Here is a 20,226-nt window from a genome sequence, read left to right as displayed (position 1 = left end):
AGGCTCTCATGCTGCAAGCAGAAGATTTATGCAAGATTTATGGAGTCTTTATAGGATTCTAAACAGGGCTTAGGATAACTGAGCCTTCCTATTTCAACGGAAAGACTGATGTGACAATCCCCCCTCCCCTAGTTTCAAGAACATCTTTTAATTAGAGAAAACAGCAGTCAGTGAGTAGGATGAACAACAGCCAGTGCAAGGCCTAGAGGAACAGCTGGCTTTATAAATTTGGTATCAAGTTAAAAGGACTCTCAAATACCCAGTTCTGTGAAGATTCAACTCCTGAAACGGCTACTAAAGCATTCTGAGCAAATTCTTCATGGTACAGTTCACTGTAAAATACACTTACTATAAATTCTTCAGGGCTAAGTGCCTTTAAAAAGATAAACACACAAATCAAAGTTAAAATCCACTTGTTTCCTCTTAGTAACAGCATAAAGGAACAAAGGAATAAGCCGAGTCAAATCCAATTAATTTTAAGAATCAAGATTTCTAAGCTTACAATCACAAGCAAGAGTTTTACACAAGTAGCTTTGAAGTCACAACTATTAATTAAACAGAAAGCACTAAAAATTATCCCCATTAACGAGAGTGAAAGCTTCAATCTATTGATCTTTTAAGACAAAATCTTTTGTTAAAACATTTTTTCTTACATATTTTAATCAGCTATTATAGATCATTAACATGGAAGCGGTTTTCTTAAACAAAAAAAAGAACTAAAATACAGCAATTTTCTTCAGAATGGAAAACAAACTGTTTGCAAAAGACAGTGAAAAGAAGCCTAAACTCTTTTAAATAGACCATATTTAGATTCCTTTTTTCTCTCAAGTGTCATTTTGTGTGACTAGTGATAAATTCATGCCTCTCATTAACTTAAATTACCAATGAATAATTAATTACAAGTATGTGTTAAAATCATTCATAAAACCTACATTTCAAGTATATATATCACAACTGGTTTCTAACACATACATTAAAAAAGGCATCAAAGAACCTGTGTTACACCTTTCATATTTGTGGCATTCATTTTAAAGTCTATTTTGCTTATTCAATCAAAGACAAATTTTCAACCTCTCACCGCTATGTGAGTCTGAGAAATACTTACTGTAGACAAAAGGGTTCCATTTTCTTTGTGGGAATGTTCTCCACTCTCCTAGAGAACTCTTCTATGCAGTGTGCAAATTCATTTTCTGAGTTTTACAGTAACAAAGCTCTTGTGCCATAGAACCTAATGTAAATGAAATGGCCCTGCAGCTGCCTTCAGAACCCAGCTCACCTCAACCATGATACAGCTAATTGTTAAAAATGGTGGCTGAGACATTTTCCATACATTAAATTAAGGAGCTCTGATGAAGGCGCTGGCATCCACCCACTTCAGACAAAGGAAAATAATTTGCAACAGTACCAAGGCATGGATAATTGAGTCATCTCCCATACAGGGTCAATGTTAGACGTTTCCTCCATCTTCACAAAAGGCAAACCACAGCTCATTGTCTCATCTCAGAAATCAATTCTTTGCAATGCTGCACTGGGTCAGAGTTTTAAAGGAATCTTAGTCGTGGGTAAATCCAGACCTCCAATGCCGAGACGAGCGAAATTCTCACAGTTCCTCTCCGTTCCCTGAGCAGCTCTCCTCCATTCCCCACTTGACAGCTCCTCAAGTCTTCCTATTGTTAAGAGTACAGAAAGTCCCACACCTCTGAGGGAGCTAAATGTCTCAACTAGGTGAGCAATTTCCAAGACCATGCTTTGAAAAGAAGTCCAGACCCTACAGGTCCCATGATACAAATACATTCCCTGGGATAAAAAGCTATACATCATTGTCTTTTTTGTTGTTTTTAAGGAAGACAACAAGCAAGCTGCTTTTTAATGCTGAATTAAAAGCATTTTATCTCTGATATTAATCAAAGTATTAAAAGTGTTGTAGACAACATTTATAATTTTATTACCCTCCAGATAATGCTTACATGACTGAGGAAGTTTTCATTTCCCTTACACAAATCACATTCTCTACAGCAAAAATTTGAAATATACTTAAAGGACTCGTCACACTCTTTTGAGGATGAATTTAAGAAAGGAAACACAACTATCCTAATTTAAATTACCAACATTTGATAATACTTAAGAATCCACATCTTTGGTGCCTCTATTTAATTACTCTCATTTAAAGCCTTATGCTAAAGCATTTCCTGTGAGATAATTCCAAATACCTCTAACAGTACTTTTTCCTACAACAAAATATAAATGACTGAATTCCTTAGTAAGGCATCCTATACACATATGCACACACACACCCCTATAATCCCAAAGAAAGATCTTGTTTTAGCAAAGAAAAGAAATTCTATTTTAATATTTTACCTCCTATAAGAATTCTGCAGTTTACATGCATCTTTCTTAAAAATCCTAAAGAAAGTTTACACTACTTACTACTTAAAGATGAAGTCTGCAAAAATCCTAAATAACAATCTAAATCTTTAAGCAAATACCTCTCTGCCCCACCCAACAGATTTTTTTAAAGAGAAATATCAGGATGACAAGGCACAAATCTGAACAATTCTCAGGAGAATCAAGTACTTTTTCTATCAAATGAGTTAAATGATTTTGAATTTATCTCAAAATTTTAAACTAACCAAGACCTTGTCTTTCAGAGGTACTGCAACAATATGCTGTCACTCTATTTACCAGTACGCATTTACCTTAATTTCTTTACAAAACATTAGTAATCCTACCTGCAGCTCTCAAATGTAAAGAGTTACAGACCGCTCGATGCTGTTGGTCACTGCAGCTCTTCCATACCTTCTATGTGGGATGAGCTTTGTTGGAACAAGTGCTCAAGTTTTTCCCACTCCAAACAGCCAGAATTGAGAGTCGAGAGAGGAAGAGGGAGGGAGAGAGGAGAGAGAGAGAAAGAAGAAAAAAGAAAAGAGAACACCCTGCAAATGTTGATATGACTGAAGCACTAAAGAGTCCAATTAGACAATAAGATTGCAGGGTCTCCTTAAAAAGGATGCACTGCAGCCCCCGGGGCACAGCATCATCACTCCTGCTGCTCTACACAAATTCAGAGAAGTCAGCCATCAGTTTGAAAGCACAAACTGATGGGAGTAACAGTTTATAGGTTACAGAAGGGTATTTTATTGTTAACGGACTGTACCAAGTTAAGATTTAAAAGGGGGAGAGACAACATGTAGGCAAGGGAAGCTATGATACTTTTTTTTTCCCCAACCCAAGCCACCGCAATTACTCTGATGTGAATTTTTGATGACTTCCGACATCTTGCATGGTTAATAATCGCTTCAGCTGTCATGTTTGGTTAATGTGGAAAATGCATTTGCTGCATTGTGATGCAGTGCTGTGGCCACAGATTGTAACACCAGTTGTGAAGCTGGTCCCTTAACTGAGCAGCAGGAATTTGCACATGCCATGATGCTAAAATAAATGGTAGTTAAAAGATTTTCTACAGCAGCAAACAGATTCTGCCATTTTAGCCTACAGAATGTGTAGCTCCAACATACACAAGCATCTCAGTCTCAGATCACTGTGCCCTCTTCAACTGCACTGTCCTTCAAACAAACAGTAAATTCACCATCTTAAATGTTTGGCCTCTCAGTAGTTAAAAGATTTTGATACTGTTTAAATAACTATTCAGATTAATTACAGCTTTGAACAGAACTGAGGTTATTTGCATTTCAGGAACATACAGCCAATGAAACTGTCAGTGACACAGGAAAATGCAGACCTTTTATTAACATATGCTCAGCTCAACTGTCACTTCTTTGTATAACATTTAAGGAAAAAAATATAGGGTGTGTAAGTAATGAATATTCCCGTCCTACTGTAATGGTTTTTAAAAGTGCTCCTCAGAAAGGGCTTTTTTCCCCTCCATGTTTTAATGTATAACCTGAAAATTAAAGACTACATTAAAATACTAACATGCGATTTTCATTGTCACTAAAAGAAATTCAATGCAGCAAACAACCGTACAATTACAGGAAAGCTTGTGAAAAAGCAAAGATGAAACAGCATTAGAACCAGGCACCAGATGATAAAAGTCAGGCCAGTCAGGTAGTGGACCATCATTATGGTGCAGATTGCAAAAGAAAAATCAAGAGAAAGACCCTTCCATCTTCAGAAATGAAACCCACAAACCCTATGATTGCAATCTGTTGGTTGCAAAACCAACACCTACGCTGCAGAACCTGAAGGACACATAACATTTGCCAATTTCACAATATATTTTTATACAAATATTAACTTGGATGCTCAGCATCTACAATTTGGCTACTCAAGGTTCTTATTCATCTACAATCACCATCTTGGTATTTAAAGAAGCAGAACCAAGTTATAGATTTCATTGCTTTATAAAAATTAACTTATTTCTTACATCAGAACTTTTGCCAATTAAATGCTCAGAGTTGAGGATGTTTCAGACATTTCTGCCTTATTAAAAAAAAATAAACGAACAAGAATGAGCATAGGAACACATTGGTGTCAAAACAGTGAATAACAATGAAAGAATTTATGTTACTAAGATAAAAATCAACCCATGATTTCCTTTGTTTTATTCATTGTGATAGCACCAAATGCATAATTTGGAGGTGCATGTGTTAACAAGCTCTGTAACGCTGAAGAGCTTTCTAGTTTTATTTCTTATCCTAACAAAATTAACTGTACCAACAGTGCTATTTGGTGCCATACCAGATGTCACAGTAGTTGTAGCTAACATTCAACAATTCAAGCTTTTTTTTGTTCCAGACCCAATACAAGGTACCACTGGCAGCTAAGAAACTGCACAAGAAGGAGGGAGGGAGGGAACGTGTGTTGGGATAGCTTTGAAATTAACCAGGCTCAGCTTATGCTCCAATTACTGAACAAAAGACAATCCTGGGGGACCTCTCTCTGAACCAGTGCAAGAAGCAAACTCTTTTGTTTCTGATCAAATAAATACTGTGTTGAAGCACAGTGGATGTACAGCAATAGGAGTCTCTGCCTGGGGATGGAAGGGGCAAGAAAAAAAGAACTCGAAGACCCAAATGTAGTTAGAGTCAAACCATTTCACTGATGGTTAAAACCTACTCCTGAGGGAGACATCTGAAGTTCACTACAGGGAAGTGAGAAAGCCCCCTTTAATTACTTAAAAAAACCCCACTCATCAGGTCACTATTAAGACATTTTTCTTCGTCGGTACAGCCAACAAATAAATTACAAGGATATATCTTTACGCTAGAATAAACTGTAAAACAGCCCAGACTCCATCTTCCCCTAATCTGTGAGTATCCCAAGGAAACCAGATGAGTTGCAGAATATAACGGCTGCAAAGGATGTCGGAGTAGAGGGTACTGAGAAGTGTAACTAACCTGCCTTCAGACCCCAGGTGCCTATATGTATGCCAAGGTCTTAGAAGAACCACTGGGAAGAAGACACCTTACAAACGATGTATTTCTCCACTTGTTTTATCAGTAGCTGAACATAAAGTGATCCATTCCTAAATGTCTATTTGGTAGTCCATTGTTTAATTTTGTGTTTTGGCTTTATACAGCTGTAAGCACCAAAAACTAAAACAAAGAGAAAAGGGTAGACAACTAGTGGACCCTGCATTTATTAATATAAGGAATGAAAACAGGCTCGCGTATATAAATGCAGGGACGACGTCTGATCCTTTCTACCAAAGGGAATTGACACCGTCTTTTCAAAATTCTCTGTGCACTGCACCATTCTGAACTACAACAGCCACCTTGTACATGAGATACACACTCTCTATAAAAAATCTAGACACCCAAAAGTAAGGACAGATGCATCTTACTACCACAATGACCCAAGTATATTAAGGTCTCTGTATTGAAAGACCTCCAAATTTCAGATGAGGGCTTGAATTTTCAAACAGTATTCCATACAAAATTCCAACAAAGCATGTCTTTGGATATTTCCTTAGAATCCACTGTAATGAGAATCTTTAATAGAGAAGTTTCAAGTTTGTTATTTCTATTTCCATCTCTCTACAGACTCTTTCACTGGCCTATTAAACAACTTCTCAGCAAAGTACAAGTAGAGGACCAAGAAAAAAAGGAAGATTTTTTTTACCTAAAAAAGTACAGACACTTCCTCCAAGTTAAGATACCCAGATTCCAAGACTCTGACCTTTTCCCTCATGTAGTTAATTGGATTGAAAGATTTCTGAGTAGGAGGGGGGAAAAAAAAGGGAAGGGGGGATAGTTCCAAATTCCTTAAGCCCACACCTGAAACACACCAAGGATGAGGAGACTTTTTTGAAGGTGTGGCACTGATACTCTTTTTTTTTTCTCCTGTTACCATTAATAAATAGGATTACAGAACAGAAAAAGGAAGCCATTGAAATTCTGTGGTTCAGGTTCAGGAAGAATGATGATAATCACCAGGTGAAATTATCATGTTGAAGTGAACAACCGTAAATAAAGTACACGGAGCGTATGCAGGGCTTTACCCAGAAATCAAACGTTTACAGATTCTTGGTGAGCTCTGTCCTGCCTTCTGCCAGGTGCACTGGGCTGCTGGGAAGGTAAGTAATACCGTTGGTGGGAAGTGCCTTTCAGAGTTAAGAATGGGAGGTTGGGCAGTTACTGTCCCCTAACCCCTAGCCTTCTGAAGCAAAGCTGGACCCAGCTCCCCTTCCCAGCTGGCCATCACCAACCTCCTCCTGGCTCCTCTCTCTTTGCTGACACCCTGTTCCCTTGCCCCATGCTGTACATTTCCCGGACATTCATTTTTACTGCCGCAAGTCTTAGCTCTAGACCACTGGCTCTGGAAAATTCTGTCTGGAGCTATTTTCTGAGCAGTGTTTCTTATCCTATCTCTAAATGTTTCAGGGGCATTTTCACAGTGATGTCTTACCAGAACATCAAAAATTGAAACAAACTCTAACTCTCAATCCAGTTAATCTTCCTAATCTCTCAGCCTCAACCAATAGCACCAATCCTTCTCCTTGCTCCAAACCTCGAGTTATTTTTGAACATCCTTCTTAAGCCCATCAGGCACCAAGAGTGGCAGATGTTTTATTTCAAACATCTCTCATCCATCTTTTCCTCTCCGTTTTCTCAGCCACCAACCTGGTCCTGGCCGGATATGTTACAACTGTCTCTGAACAACACTCAGCAGGTATCCTTCCTCTGGCCAAGCCAATTTCCACAGGTGCTTCCACACCCTCCCTCCCTTCTTCTTGATATTTACCTGCTCCAAACGTTCAGCAGCACACACTGCCGACATCCCACTGCTTGGCAGGCACTCCTACATGTGATCTCCACTTCCCTGACAGATTTTCCCTCTTAGCACATAACTTCTGAAATCACCTCCCTGACTTTGGTCAGGTTGTTACTGTCATATCATCTCTTTCACTTCCTGCGAGCTAAACCCATTTAATCTTCCAAGGTCCACTGAGATCCCATCTGTTCCAGGGGGTCTTCCCCAACTACCCCAGAATTCACTCTTCATTACCTCCTTCCTCTGCCCTGAACTCCCACGGCATTTAGAATCTCACGTCGTTCCCATTCAGTTCTGCCTGTCACTTTACACTGGCTTGGGCAGTTTGATCCTATTATAGGAATGTTAGTCTTGGCTCTCCAGGTAGAAGACAATGAGCTTCCCGAGAGCAGTATCCAGAATTTATGTTTATTCTAATTATCATCAGTGCTTACCACAGTGCTGTCCTAATGGGCACTCAACAAGACTACTTCATTGATTTTTATTACTGTTTACGAGGCCCCACCCAGGTAGATGCGGGCAACTACTTAAAGGGGAGCTAAATATTACTTTTGCTTGTTGTTTGTTCTTTCAAATCTCTTCAGCTCCCTGAGAAAACTGCAGCCTCAGGAAGTAAGACAGATGCTGAGGTGGTTCCTGGCCAATGTGCAGAGGCACCAAACTCTCCTTTGTGACTAAGCATCATTACCAACAATATTCAATTCCCAAAGTCGGCTTCCTCAGTTGCACCGAGAGCCAAGGAGGTTCAGGGAAAATGAGATGGTCTTGGCCCAAAGTCATTGGTGTGGCATTCACAACTCATCTGTCCTGACAAATCAGCTGAGAATGAAAATGCAATCTGCTAATTTTATCAATAACATTTCACCTTGAGTATTGTCATAAGTGAGAAATGCTAGATTTAGGCAGTCAATAAAAATCAGATGATTTAAACATGTCTTCTTTAGCAGTAAAACAAATTGTTTCATTCTTTGTTGCTCATATGCAAACCTGTCTGTCCAGGGATCAAGAAATAACAGAGAAGAGAAAGTTCTCTCTGCATTTAGAAGCTGATGAGTTCAACTGCAGCAGCACGGGGTTCTGCCTCTGGTATGCCTATAAATCAAAGAGGGTGGCAGCAGGATTTAGAAGTGAGCCAGAAACTTAATGCATGTGGGTGAAAATAATTTCATATGTAAGATTTCCAGTTTAAACATGTCTTCAAGAAGCAGTTCCCTAGTAAATGCAGTTACTAATGGGAACAGGCTAAAATGGGAGGAGGAAGCATCTCCTCAGGTATTCCTCCAGAGCAATTCAGTGCAGTCCTAAGTTTAGAAACTCAGAATGAGGAGAACTCTGTCTCTCTCTCACACACATACATACACAAACACAAACACGCTCACAGCATCCATCAAGCTTTAGTGTTTAGAACGAGGGAACAAATGATTTTGGCAAGAACTTGTAGACTATATGAAGAAGTTCTACCTCAATAAAAAACAAATGAAATAATAAAGTACATGAAGACTCAGCAGAGTCATAGCCATAAAATTCCAGGGGCAATTCACTTTCCTTGTGCCACAGATCAAGAAAACAGGCACAAAGAAACTCAGATTCTGGCCGAAGTCACACAGTGACCGGGTCCAGGTCCTGGGTTGGGACCTGAGTTTCTTGCTTACAGGGCTCTTTGTACAGCACTATGGGACACTGGACTGAGAAAAACTGCTCAAGTGTGTGCCTGAACCCCAGATTTCATGGAAGTTTAAGTTATTACATGGGGATGATAAGGGATACAAAAGAACCTCTTCTAGTTTGCTAGTTCTTGTTACCAATGTACTTCACACAACAGATGTATTTCTTACCAGGTTGATTGTAAATAGAATTCTTTTAAACAAATTCTATTTTAAATTCAGTAGGGAAGCTGTTAATTGAAGGAATACTAAAGCTAAATGTCACCCCAAGATTTCTTTTATAAATGCAGATATTCAGAGTGTGGATTTGCTTATTAAGGCATGGTCCATCATATTATTACTACTATTTTGAAGAAAAGATGCTAAAACCTTAATTTTCATGTAATGTTTTTGCTGTACATATTTATTATTTCCGCTATTAGTTGGAAAATATTGTTGAGGCCTGACACTAATTTAAAAAAAAAAATTCCTCAATAGAAATCTAGAAAAGGGGTACTAAGATTATCCAACCATAAATGATTTAAACAAGGGCAAAACTATTTATTTCATTATCTGGTCAGAATTTCAAATTCACTGACATAAAAAATACAGGTTCCTGGAAATTTTCTATGAAGGAAATTATAGGCAGGATTCTATTTTCTCATTAATCCCTATTATAAAGTTGAATATGCGATTCTTCAAAGCAATAAATAAAATCTGACATCAAGATGTAATAAAATTATATTCAAGGAGGCAAACCTTAAGGGGAAAAAACCACACAAGAAAATAACCAGAGTAAAAATTATATGAGAAATAACAAAATGAATTTGCAATAGAACACATGATGGCCTCCACGAAGGAGTGGGACAGGGAAGAGGAGGCCCCTGCCCTTCATCACGCACCACTTCGGGTCAGGACAGACAGCCAGGGCAAGAGAGACAGTGGTCTTGTCTAGGCCCCAGGAACTTAGGCTGCCCCATAAAACACCAGGTTGGGTTTTCTTCTCTGTACTGTACCCTTCTCGTCTCCACAACAGGAACAAACACAGGGATGTGCAATTCTAAAACAGTTTTTTGAAAATTAGGTTTATTTTAAAATATGCTTTTCCCAAGGCCATTCTTCTCTCCGCCAGCCTTCCAGCAGTGACACGAGTGGAAAGCATTTTAAAAACAATGATCCAGTTTTATTAATATGCTTCTTACCAGTGAGTCCTCTAGCAAACAGCTAACTAAAACATCCCAGTTCTACCACTTGGCCATCTTACATACTTAAGTCAATACCGGGGCATTCCAAGCAGCCGAATCCCCTTGGATAGACCTAAAACACTGAAAATCTAATAAAGATGGGGACTGTATTATATCCACTTAGGGTGCTTAACCAAGCCTCAGGCACAGGGTTAAGCGCTCAACATATATTTTGAGCGCTTAACCTATAAGTTGATTAACCTATAAGTTGTAGAGAGTTGTTATGCAGAAGTTCTAGAAATGTCTACAGAACTGCAGACTGTCATCAGCCTTCTCCGACTATGGTGCTTCTTGGCAAATTTACGTTTAGAATTTAATCTGAAGTGTTCCTGTAAAGCTATTTATATGTTATTAGAATTTAATCTGATGAAATGCCCCATAAGGCTACCTACATATGACTTCTAAAAGCCAGAGGTTATTAAGTCTAGCAGAAAGCATAGTGGAGTTGGGAGTCAAAAGAACTGGGCTGTAGGTAACCCCACGTGAGTCATTCACCTCATGCCTCAGCTTCCTCATCTGTAAAATGGAAAAAGGCCACCAGACCCATATGAAGTAGGAATACTATATATACCTTCAACTGTCTATACGATAGCATTACTCTTCAAAGCAAAGAGAAGCAATTTCAAGTGATGTCTAAAACACAGCCTGCACACTTTAATATATCTTTCAAATATGCAGACTGATTTAGACATTTCCAAGGAAATACTTATTCTGTCTTTCTGCTTTCTCTCATGGCATCTGTTGTTACTAGTAGCTAAGGAAAAGTAAATCTAATGTCATTAACAGTAGACCCAAGATCCCGAGCACTCACTTAACGGGGAAGGGGAGGTACAGAGAGAAGCAATGAGAAGGTAAACAGAAGGAGAATGAGAGGAGCTGAGGAGAAAGGTAGAGAAAATCAGGTTAATGAGTAAAAACAGCAAGTCCATCTTTCATTTCTCTGGGTTCCTACTGATGGCAGACGGCGTATTTAATCTGCTGAGAGACCAGATTCAAGGCCTCGCTTTGGCACAGCCCATCCATGAATTATTAACATTTGCAGAAGCAACAGCACATCCGCTCGCAGCGATCAGAGAGGACGATGATGATGAAGCAGGATGGGATTATTAATCCCTCCGTTTCCTCTTCCTCTGTCTCCCTCTCTGCATTCTCCTCTGGGCTCCAACTGCTCTTCAGGCAGTGGATTTTGAGCTACAGCCTCAGCATCAGAGTGAATACCTCCATGGTGAAAAATAATCAATGACCAATATAAGTCATAAGTTTTTAATATATATAAGCTTTAACTATATTTTATTGACCACTGTGTCCTTAACAAAGCAAAGATAATAACAAAGGTAGTTACAAATTCTTTATGGACTTGAATACTTAAAAGATAAACACACTGCTTTGCAGGCTAAAAGTTCAGGGTTGGTTCACAGGTGGATAAAGTTTACAAGTTGGCAGAGACTGCTAGAAAAGCAGGGTTTACCTACACTAAACTTCGGTAATCACTTAACCTGGTGGATCTCACACTGGAGGGCTTGTTAAAATACAGATTCTGGGCCCCACCTCCAGAGACTGGATTCAGCAGGCCTGGAGTGGGGCCCGAGAATCTACATTTCTAACAAGTTCCCAGGTTATGCTGATGCTGCTGGTCTGGGCACCACACTTGAGAATCACTGACAAAGAGCTGCCTCTGGTTGATCAAGGCATTCAGAGCATGAGAGGAATGGAGAAGGAAATGAAAACCAACCTGAGGTACAGCGATGAGCTTTACAGCTCCTTTCCCTTCCCAGCCCCAGCGAAAAACCCAGATGCCTGAAGGGCTCTGCATGTCTGCTGCCCAAAACAAACCCCATTCCATAACACTCCCTCTCCCCCAAAGAACCGAGCTAGTAGGATGAACAGTTAACACATGGGGAAGAGCACATATGAAGTTGAGAGCTAGATTAATTTATAACTTCATTCCTAAAACATGAGAAACAAAATCAAATATCTCCTTTTCCTTGGTCACTTTCTTCCCCATCATCCCCTCAATTTAGGATTTGGCTGTAACGTACAATCAGTCCTAAAAAATGAATAAGTTGTAACAGCCTCACCCAAACCCCAGACTGCTATGCACTGGAACAGAAAACTCGTACACACTCTCAATACCAAGCTGAATCAGGCACCAAAGAAACAAAAGTAGAATATTAGCAGAGGCTTTACGCAAGGGCTAAAAATAAGGAAATGCACTTCAGGGCACTCATTAAAACAGCAAAACAAAAGCAAGTTAGCTAGATTGATAAACTAAACTCCACTTCTTTGGGGTTTGAAAACGGAGAATGCGGGCCAGCCCCAGGCCAAGTGGTTAAAGTTTCACCCACTCCACTTTGGCAACCCAAGTTCACAGGGTTCAGATCCTGGGCATGGATCTGCTCCACTCATCAGCCATGCTGTGGAGGCATCTCACATACAAAAAAGTGGACAAAGTTTGGCACAGATGTTAGCTCAGAGCTAATCTTCCTTAAGCAAAAAAAGAGGAGGATTGGCAACGGATGTTATCTCAGGGCAAAAATCTTCCTCACCAAAAAAAAAAAAAAGCAAGCAAGCAAGCACAAGTAATGAGAGCACATGAAGAAGAGGCCGGGCTTCCACAGAACCAGTCTCTCCACGGCGTCCAGCTCAACATCACGCCTAGACTGTGCTCCCTCTACAGAGCAAGAGCTTCGGGGGCGCACACTGCCAGGCTGCAGGAACCATCCTGAGAGCCGAGATCTACAGCTAATACCTGATCAGGAAAAAGGAGGTACACTCCTGTTAGGAATGGCTGCTTCAGATGACAGCCAGCCTAAAAGTTTGGGGGAGAGAGGCAGAGAAAGAGGAAAGCAAAGGAGAGAAGGAAAGCAAGAATGAAAGGAAGAAAGGAGAAAAGACAAAAGAACAGATAAAAAGAATGGAAGAAAACCGGGACGGGAGGAGGGTGAAACAGAAAGCAAAAAACTGGCAAAAACAAAAACAAACAAAAAACCTCTCCTCCAATATGCTCTAAACCCTGACAGTCTAGTCCACCTAAAGCTTCAAATACAACTTGCATTGCAGTTTGCCGCTCTGCACTTGCTTGCCACCAATAACCTACTCAGACAGCATAAACCAGGCTGATAGGCTCTAGTGCGACAAATCTTGAGAAACCTTGAGCCCCTTCACAGACGGCACCTGTAAACCGTCAGCAGTAGCAACAAACATCAGTACCACATTTTGTTCCAAAGTGTATCTCAGGTGGAAAATGTGAGGTTTGTCACTACTCAGTTTACAGTATTACTCTTCTAAGTAGCATTTTCATCTCTACAATTGATTGAGTTAACCAGCAAATCTTTCATATGGAAAGGAATAAATGGAAATGTCACTTCAAAGAAAACAAGTAAGAAAAGGTCCGAGAGGACAGACAGGACCAAAACATAAGAAACTTGACCAGTAGCAAAAGAACTAACACTGTCTTTGCAAAAAAAAATAATGTGGAATTTACCCAAATAGTCCACTCCTTGATGCCTTCCTCAGGGAGGCATGACAATAAGGATACAAGACAAGGTATTAAGAAGCATCTGGGGGGCTGGCCCCGTGGCCGAGTGGTTAAGTTTGCACGCTCCGCTACAGGCGGCCCAGTGTTTCGTTGGTTCGAATCCTGGGTGCAGACATGCCACTGCTCATCAAGCCACGCTGAGGCAGTGTCCCACATGCCACAACTAGAAGGACCCACAACGAAGAATATGCAACTATGTACTGGGGGGCTTTGGGGAGAAAAAGGAAAAATAAAATCTTTAAAAAAAAAAAAAAAAAAAAAGAAGCATCTGGGTTTGGGGGCTAGCCCTGTGGTCGAGTGGCTAAGTCTGGGCACTCTGCTTCAGCGGCCCAGGGTTTCACCAGTTCGAATCCTGGGCACGGACATGGCACCGCTCGTCAGGCCGTATTGGGGCAGCATCTCACATGCCACAACTAGAAGTACCCAACTAAAAATACACAACTATGTACCAGGGGGCTTTTGGGAGAAAAAAGGAAAAATAAAATCTTAAAAAAAAAGGAGTATCTGGTTTCAAGTTCCACCTTTGATAGTAACTAAAGTCTCTATCTTGGTCTCAATTTCTTCCCCTTCTAAACAGAGATGACGCCAACATCCATTCAACCCACCTCAAACACTGCAATGAGGAATAAGACAAAGCCCACTGCAAAGTATTATACAAATGGAAGGATTATTATGTTCCAAGTTCACGTTACCATGGCCTCAAAGTTCACATAAAATTCCTGGCCTGTTACCTCCCCCTAAATCTTCCAAATTAAGACAAAGTCACAGAACTTCTCAATAATATTCTTCTAAATGGTTTGAGGGGGATAGTGAAATGCGTAATGGTTGCTCATGAAATCTGCCTGTCTCAGATCCCTTTTCACACATTAGGAAGCTTTTCCATTACAGAATAAAGAAAAAGACTGTGTGTCATTTTATAAGAACTGGCCAGTTCTCAATTATGAGGGCCATTTTTATGGTCCATCTCAAACACATGTTTCATGGACTAATTCCTCATCTCTCTGTTAAAATAAATCAAGTTTCCTTGTCATTTCAAACAGATGTTCTATAGTCTCAAGTACCTGGTCCAAACAATTCAACATTCCCAAATGGTGACTGTTCTGACAACTTCAAGGGGCAATATAGCAGTCAAGAAAGTGCACTATGGAGCCATTTTCCAAGTTCTCTGAATTAATAAGCGTGTCTTACTTTTGTAACTGGGGGGAAAGTGAATTGTCCCTCCTAAAGCCATTCAGTTCTCATTCACACTCTCAAAATCCTAAATTTAAGTTCTCCTTGTCATCTAACTCCCTCAGCCCTCACTCAAGACGTGAGGGCTCACCGTCTATTCTAGTCAAGAGGTGTCCAGGTTGTGAAAGAGGAGGGTAAAAGTCTTTTGCAGACAATGATTACTTCTCCTCCAACCACTCTGAGCCCAGCTCCCTCAGGAAGCAGGACACTGTACCAGCCCCTCAGCTAGATCCTAATTTCAACTTCATGCTAGGAGAGTGGCACCAGGCACACGCTGAGAGCCACTTACACAGGACTGCTTAACTGTGACCTATTCTGGAACACTACCACGCCTTTTCAGTTCCCTCCTTGGTCTTCTCTTCAAGATTCCGTTATGTTAGTTTGCATTTATTTATAAGAGCCAGTTAGTCCAAAAGGCATGAGTCTGCATGAGTTCAGGTGTTAACATTCAGCTGTATGTCAATGCCTTACTTTTTATGCTGTAACCTAGAAATGAATACTTTTGTTGTAGAAAAATTCCTTCCTGTATTCTGGAGCAGACACAAAGTTGAGGGCTCTGTCTGTGTCTTTAAAAACCAAACACACATAATACCCTTAGACAGCCAAATCATATTATAAGATGCAAGATTTCAACATTCCGGCACACTGCCAGGGCTTAATGGCCAGTCAGACGCTAAGTAAGGAAATGGGTCTGCATTAAACCTACAAATAAGTCAACAATCAATAGTTCAGGATTACGGTAAAAATTTGATGTGCCCTTCAAATTGCTTCTAGCATCATCCTTCTAACTCAAGCTCAGCTTCAGAAGCAAAACAAAACAAAGATGATCAAGCAAGAAGCTGAACACAACCTATTTTCACAAACACAAAGCCTTGGCATTTCAAAACTAAAAGCTGCTCCAGGATTTCACAGAAATCCTTTACAGTGTACCTGTAGGGCAGCAAACCTGAGAAATAACAGGCTGAGTTTTAGACAGTAAATTAAACTGACAGCTCAGCAAGCAGAAAACTACAGCAAAAAAGCAAGCACCTGGAGATAAATGGATGAAGCAGCTTTGGCCTTCCTGCAAAGCTCATCTCCCCCCAAAATCAGCAGGGGTTTGTATCACGGTTTAGAATGCATGTTCCAGCTTCTCCCTCAATCAACGTCGTTTTACTACTAAGCTGATGTAAATAAGAGCAATGCCCACCACATCCATTCACTACGGGCTTTCTACTCTTTATTTTACTCTAAATAAGCAATCAATTCTACTTTTATTTCATACTTCTACTTCCTTCCTCCTTCAAATATATCTTGAAATTCACTCCTTTACTAAAAGTCTCAGTCTACAAATAAAATGTAAAACCTAGGGAGCTAAGGGCACAGTACTGAACTCGAACCAACAGAAGGGAGTCCAAGTCTGGCATACCTCGGCCCTGCAGGCCTTAGGTTTGTCATCAGTGAAATGGGGTTAACAAAAGTATCCGCCTCAGAGGGTTACTGGAAGGACTGAATGAGGAAACCCAGAAAGTAAGTGCTCAGTACAGTGTCCAGACACAGCAAATGCTCAGTAAACCTTAGCTCTGCCTCCTCACCTCAGCTGGGGGAAAACAGAAGACAGGAATTCAAACCTGTCTTCGGTGCCTGTTTCACTGCACCAGTAGAGAATACTTAAACTAAACAAAAGAAAGGAAGGGACACAGGGAAGAGAGGGAAGAGGCGAGGGAGGGAGGAAGAAAACATAATTATTTAAACTAGCACTACTCAAAGTAGAGTTGAAGCAGTACGAGTCTGCAGCAAATAATTACAGAAGCCGAGAACAAGCACGTAGAAACTTTTGTAGCAACCTGACAGAGTAATTTTATATCTATTGAATTTAACTTTAAAAACTAGGGCTTGTATTTTGCATGTCTTTTATTTCATTTTTTTCTAGTAATTCACTTTTACTGTATTTTATAAAAGTATCTCTCAGTCTGACACAAATCTGAAAAAAAAAAAACTTGCTTGGGAAGCAGTGATTCAGTGAGGACCTTTTGAATGAACAACACCCACCACCATACTCCTCCAACACGAAGACATCTGGGGCAGTTTGGGACCTCGTCAGAGAAGCAAGTGCTCCTGTGAATTCCTGTAAACCTTCAAGGATCCACCAGGCCCTGCTCATTTAGCGACTGGTCCTGCTGAGACAGACTGATATGCACTGTGGATAAGAGAACCTAATAAGAGAGGAGAAGGTACTCCCAGATAACATCACACCAGTGCATTTTTTGGTACCTTGAGCAAATCAAGCATGTTATAACCTTTCATGGCTGTTTCTACCTATCCCTAAGATAGTGACAGCATTTTAAAATAGCCAATCTTTTTTTTAAAGAAAAGGGAGAAGTGGAGGAAACTCTCCCCCACCTACATGCTTTTGCTCATGCCAAAGAAATAAACCAAATCAGGTAGTAATAATAAAAATCAGCCAGTAAACCCACACTGCCACCTACGTTCTGCTGACCCAATCCTCTCCTTTGTTTTATAAATTAAACAAGTAGCCCAGTCCTAGTGGTAAATACATTTTATGAGACAAGGGTTCTCTCTGTACAGTTTCGTGGAAGCTGTGTCACACGGTGCCCTGCTCAGCAGATTCTGCTGCCCCACTTCAAGTGCTGCGGTTTTCTGAAAAGCACAGGCAGGATTCTGCTGATGGCATCTCAGCCCCTCAGCCACTCCACGGTGAGGAGCGAGGACTCGCCCTTCTGTCCTCCAGGATAATTAAAGTGGTGAACGCACTGCTGCTGACGGTAGTGTTGCAGACCAGGGACTGTCAGAATCAGGGGCTTTAGCCTCAGCTCGGCTGCCGGCAACCCGAGCTTGGGGCACTCACCCTCCATAAGTGAAGTGCAAGATGGAAGCCAAGCATGTGTCAAACAGGAAAATACTTAAAAAGAAAGCAACACACACTGTTTATGAGAGCTTTGCAGCAAAATAAAGTCTACATGCAGGTCTTCTCAGCAGAGGATGTCGTCGCCCATCCTACCTCCCAGCTTCTTGTCCTGGTCCCCACCAAACAAACAAAAAGAAGAAAAACCAAGAGTCTTCCCTGTATGAGCCCCTCTCTCAGTTCTTTCAGAGGATATGGATTCTTAGTGGAGACAGCGGGGACCTGGACCTCAAAGTTTTGTCAGGAGCCACACTCTGCAACCACCACTAATGCAAGGAGCCACATCAGGCTGCAGGCCTGGGAAGTTTTGGATCGAACATTCCAAAACAGAAATAAGAGATCACAAGGTGCTGTGGCAAGCAGGTCAAAGTGGCGTCCAGGGTCAAGGGCTGCCATCCGAGAATGACAAACTGGTCTACAGGAATGCATTCACTCTTCGAGGAGGTTTTAATCCCCATTTAAATCACATCCACTTCAGTATCAACTAGTTCAGCAGATAAAAAGACGTGCCCATTTCTGGTTCCCGAAACCAAGCGAGTTAAAGAAACCAGCCTGAAGATGACAGTGTATGTTCCCCATCTCCAGAGCGCTGAGGCGTCACAGACACCGGCAGATTAAGAGACAGCTCCTGGTGGGGGTGACTCAACTCCAGAGGAAAGCGCCAGGGCCTGGCCAATATCTGAAGTGCTCTACTACATTGCTGGATAAATATTTTAGCCATGGGCTTCTTCCAAAACCATTCCAACTTCTTCTTTAAGTTGGTAATTGATATTCCCTTGCTCACTACAGGATATAAGAAACCTCTGAGAAGACAAAAAAGCCTGTTATTTCCTGCCTGCTCAGAATGCATTCGGCATCTATTTACCTGCTTGTTCTGAAAGCTTACATTCAGGAATAAGTGTGAATGGATACGTAAAAAGGCTGAAATCTTACATCCTTGGCTCACATAAAAGCAGTTTTTCACATTTTCCACAGACGATGCCTTTAACAGCCATTTTTAGTCCAAAGTCATCATTTTTACTTCCATTCACAGGATACTTTAATGGAACTGCATATTTTGCCACCAGATCACAATGCCTACCTTCCTTCTCCCTTATCACAAATAGGCAGAAAAATTAAATCATTTCAGTACTTACATAGCAATCAGCATTAGACTACCTAATTAGAAACATAAAACAGGATGGCACATTAACCTCCTCTGTGAAGACATTTTTTTATTTTATTTTTTTTACATATTTACTGGTTTTTACCCGCTCTGAGATTTACACTGGGTCAGGGTTTAATGACAAGGAACAGCAAATATGTTTATTAAGTGGAGGTGAATGAACACAGCAGTGTCCACACAAGAGACAAAGCCTGGCACGACCACCGCCCTGAACAACAATACACGGCACAGGGGATGTGTGTCTTTTCCAAATGCAGTTCAGCCACTACAGCTGAATTTTGGCCTAAAATGTACCTGAAGTTACAGGAAAGGGTTTCCCTCTAACTAACAGGCTTTGGATCCAGAGAGAATTGGGTTCATTTGCTAGTGTACCCAAAAGTCTTAACTATTGGTTGTTTTAAGTCCAGAACAGGCAGCTGTTATGAGCTGGGGAAGGGCAAGATTCAAATATCCATTAAAGTCCTCTAAACTCAAAAGAAAGGTTACCATGAACTTCCCATTGACTCTCTTAGGGGCAGGAAGAATATAACAAAGAAGGTCAATAATCACAAATGCTTAACTAAAAATCTTCACTCAGATTCCAGGCAATAGTCTCTTATATTTTTATATTATGCGAAAATATTTAAATAACAGAGTCTTATTCCTTCAGAGTCCATTAATTCAAAATGTCTAATCATCCAATTTGGGCTACATCACCATTATGTGCAGAAAAGCCTGCTCAAGCATATTAAGAGCAGAAACAAAATGGAAGATAGGCATGTTTTGCCTGCTTAAACCATTTCTTGGATTGTTATACAAATAACAGTATGCAAATAGATGCAACTCTTATGAATGAACCTTGTCTCTTCCTTAAATTTACTAAAGCAACTCTGGTAAGACCTCTCCTTGGTACACATGCTTAGTAGTTTCAATTTCTAGAAACAGTTAAAAACGACAACTACATTTCTTCAAAAAATAATTCCAGAATTAAGATATTGTTCACCCATTCAGACTGAACTTTCCTTCAACTGGTTCGTGCTAGGGAAAGCTTACTGCATTTTTTCCTGAATATTAATATTGTGCCAGTAATATTCCTGAAGAGCTACTATTAGCACACTAATCATTCTAGGCAAGTCTGACCCTCTTTCCAACAAATGTCACGGGATTTCTGGAACCAATTTCCCCCCAACAACTTGCCAGTACTATAAACACACAATTAGCAAGCAACACAACTACTTCTCCTCTTAGCTGTTATATATAGCAGCATTTAAGCAGCCATATCTTAATTC

General features: G+C 40.5%; 1 protein-coding gene across 3 annotated transcripts in view; it reads right to left on the bottom strand.

The window, feature by feature from the left end:
• Positions 1-20,226, bottom strand: part of NUP93 (nucleoporin 93) — a 102,058-nt gene that overhangs the window by 49,676 nt on the left and 32,156 nt on the right. The window contains exon 1 of one of the 3 annotated variants that reach the window (XM_070500247.1): positions 2,730-3,109. The exons of the other annotated variants lie outside the window; for them this stretch is intronic. The gene's annotated coding sequence lies outside the window, so the exon portion shown is untranslated. Of the gene's footprint in view, positions 1-2,729; positions 3,110-20,226 lie in introns of those variants that run through there. 3 annotated transcript variants of the gene reach the window in all.

This window comes from Equus asinus, chromosome 28, assembly GCF_041296235.1.
Source record: "Equus asinus isolate D_3611 breed Donkey chromosome 28, EquAss-T2T_v2, whole genome shotgun sequence".
Taxonomy (NCBI): domain Eukaryota; kingdom Metazoa; phylum Chordata; class Mammalia; order Perissodactyla; family Equidae; genus Equus; species Equus asinus.
Note: the sequence above shows the minus strand (reverse complement) of the source record. Positions and strands in the feature narration are given on the sequence as shown.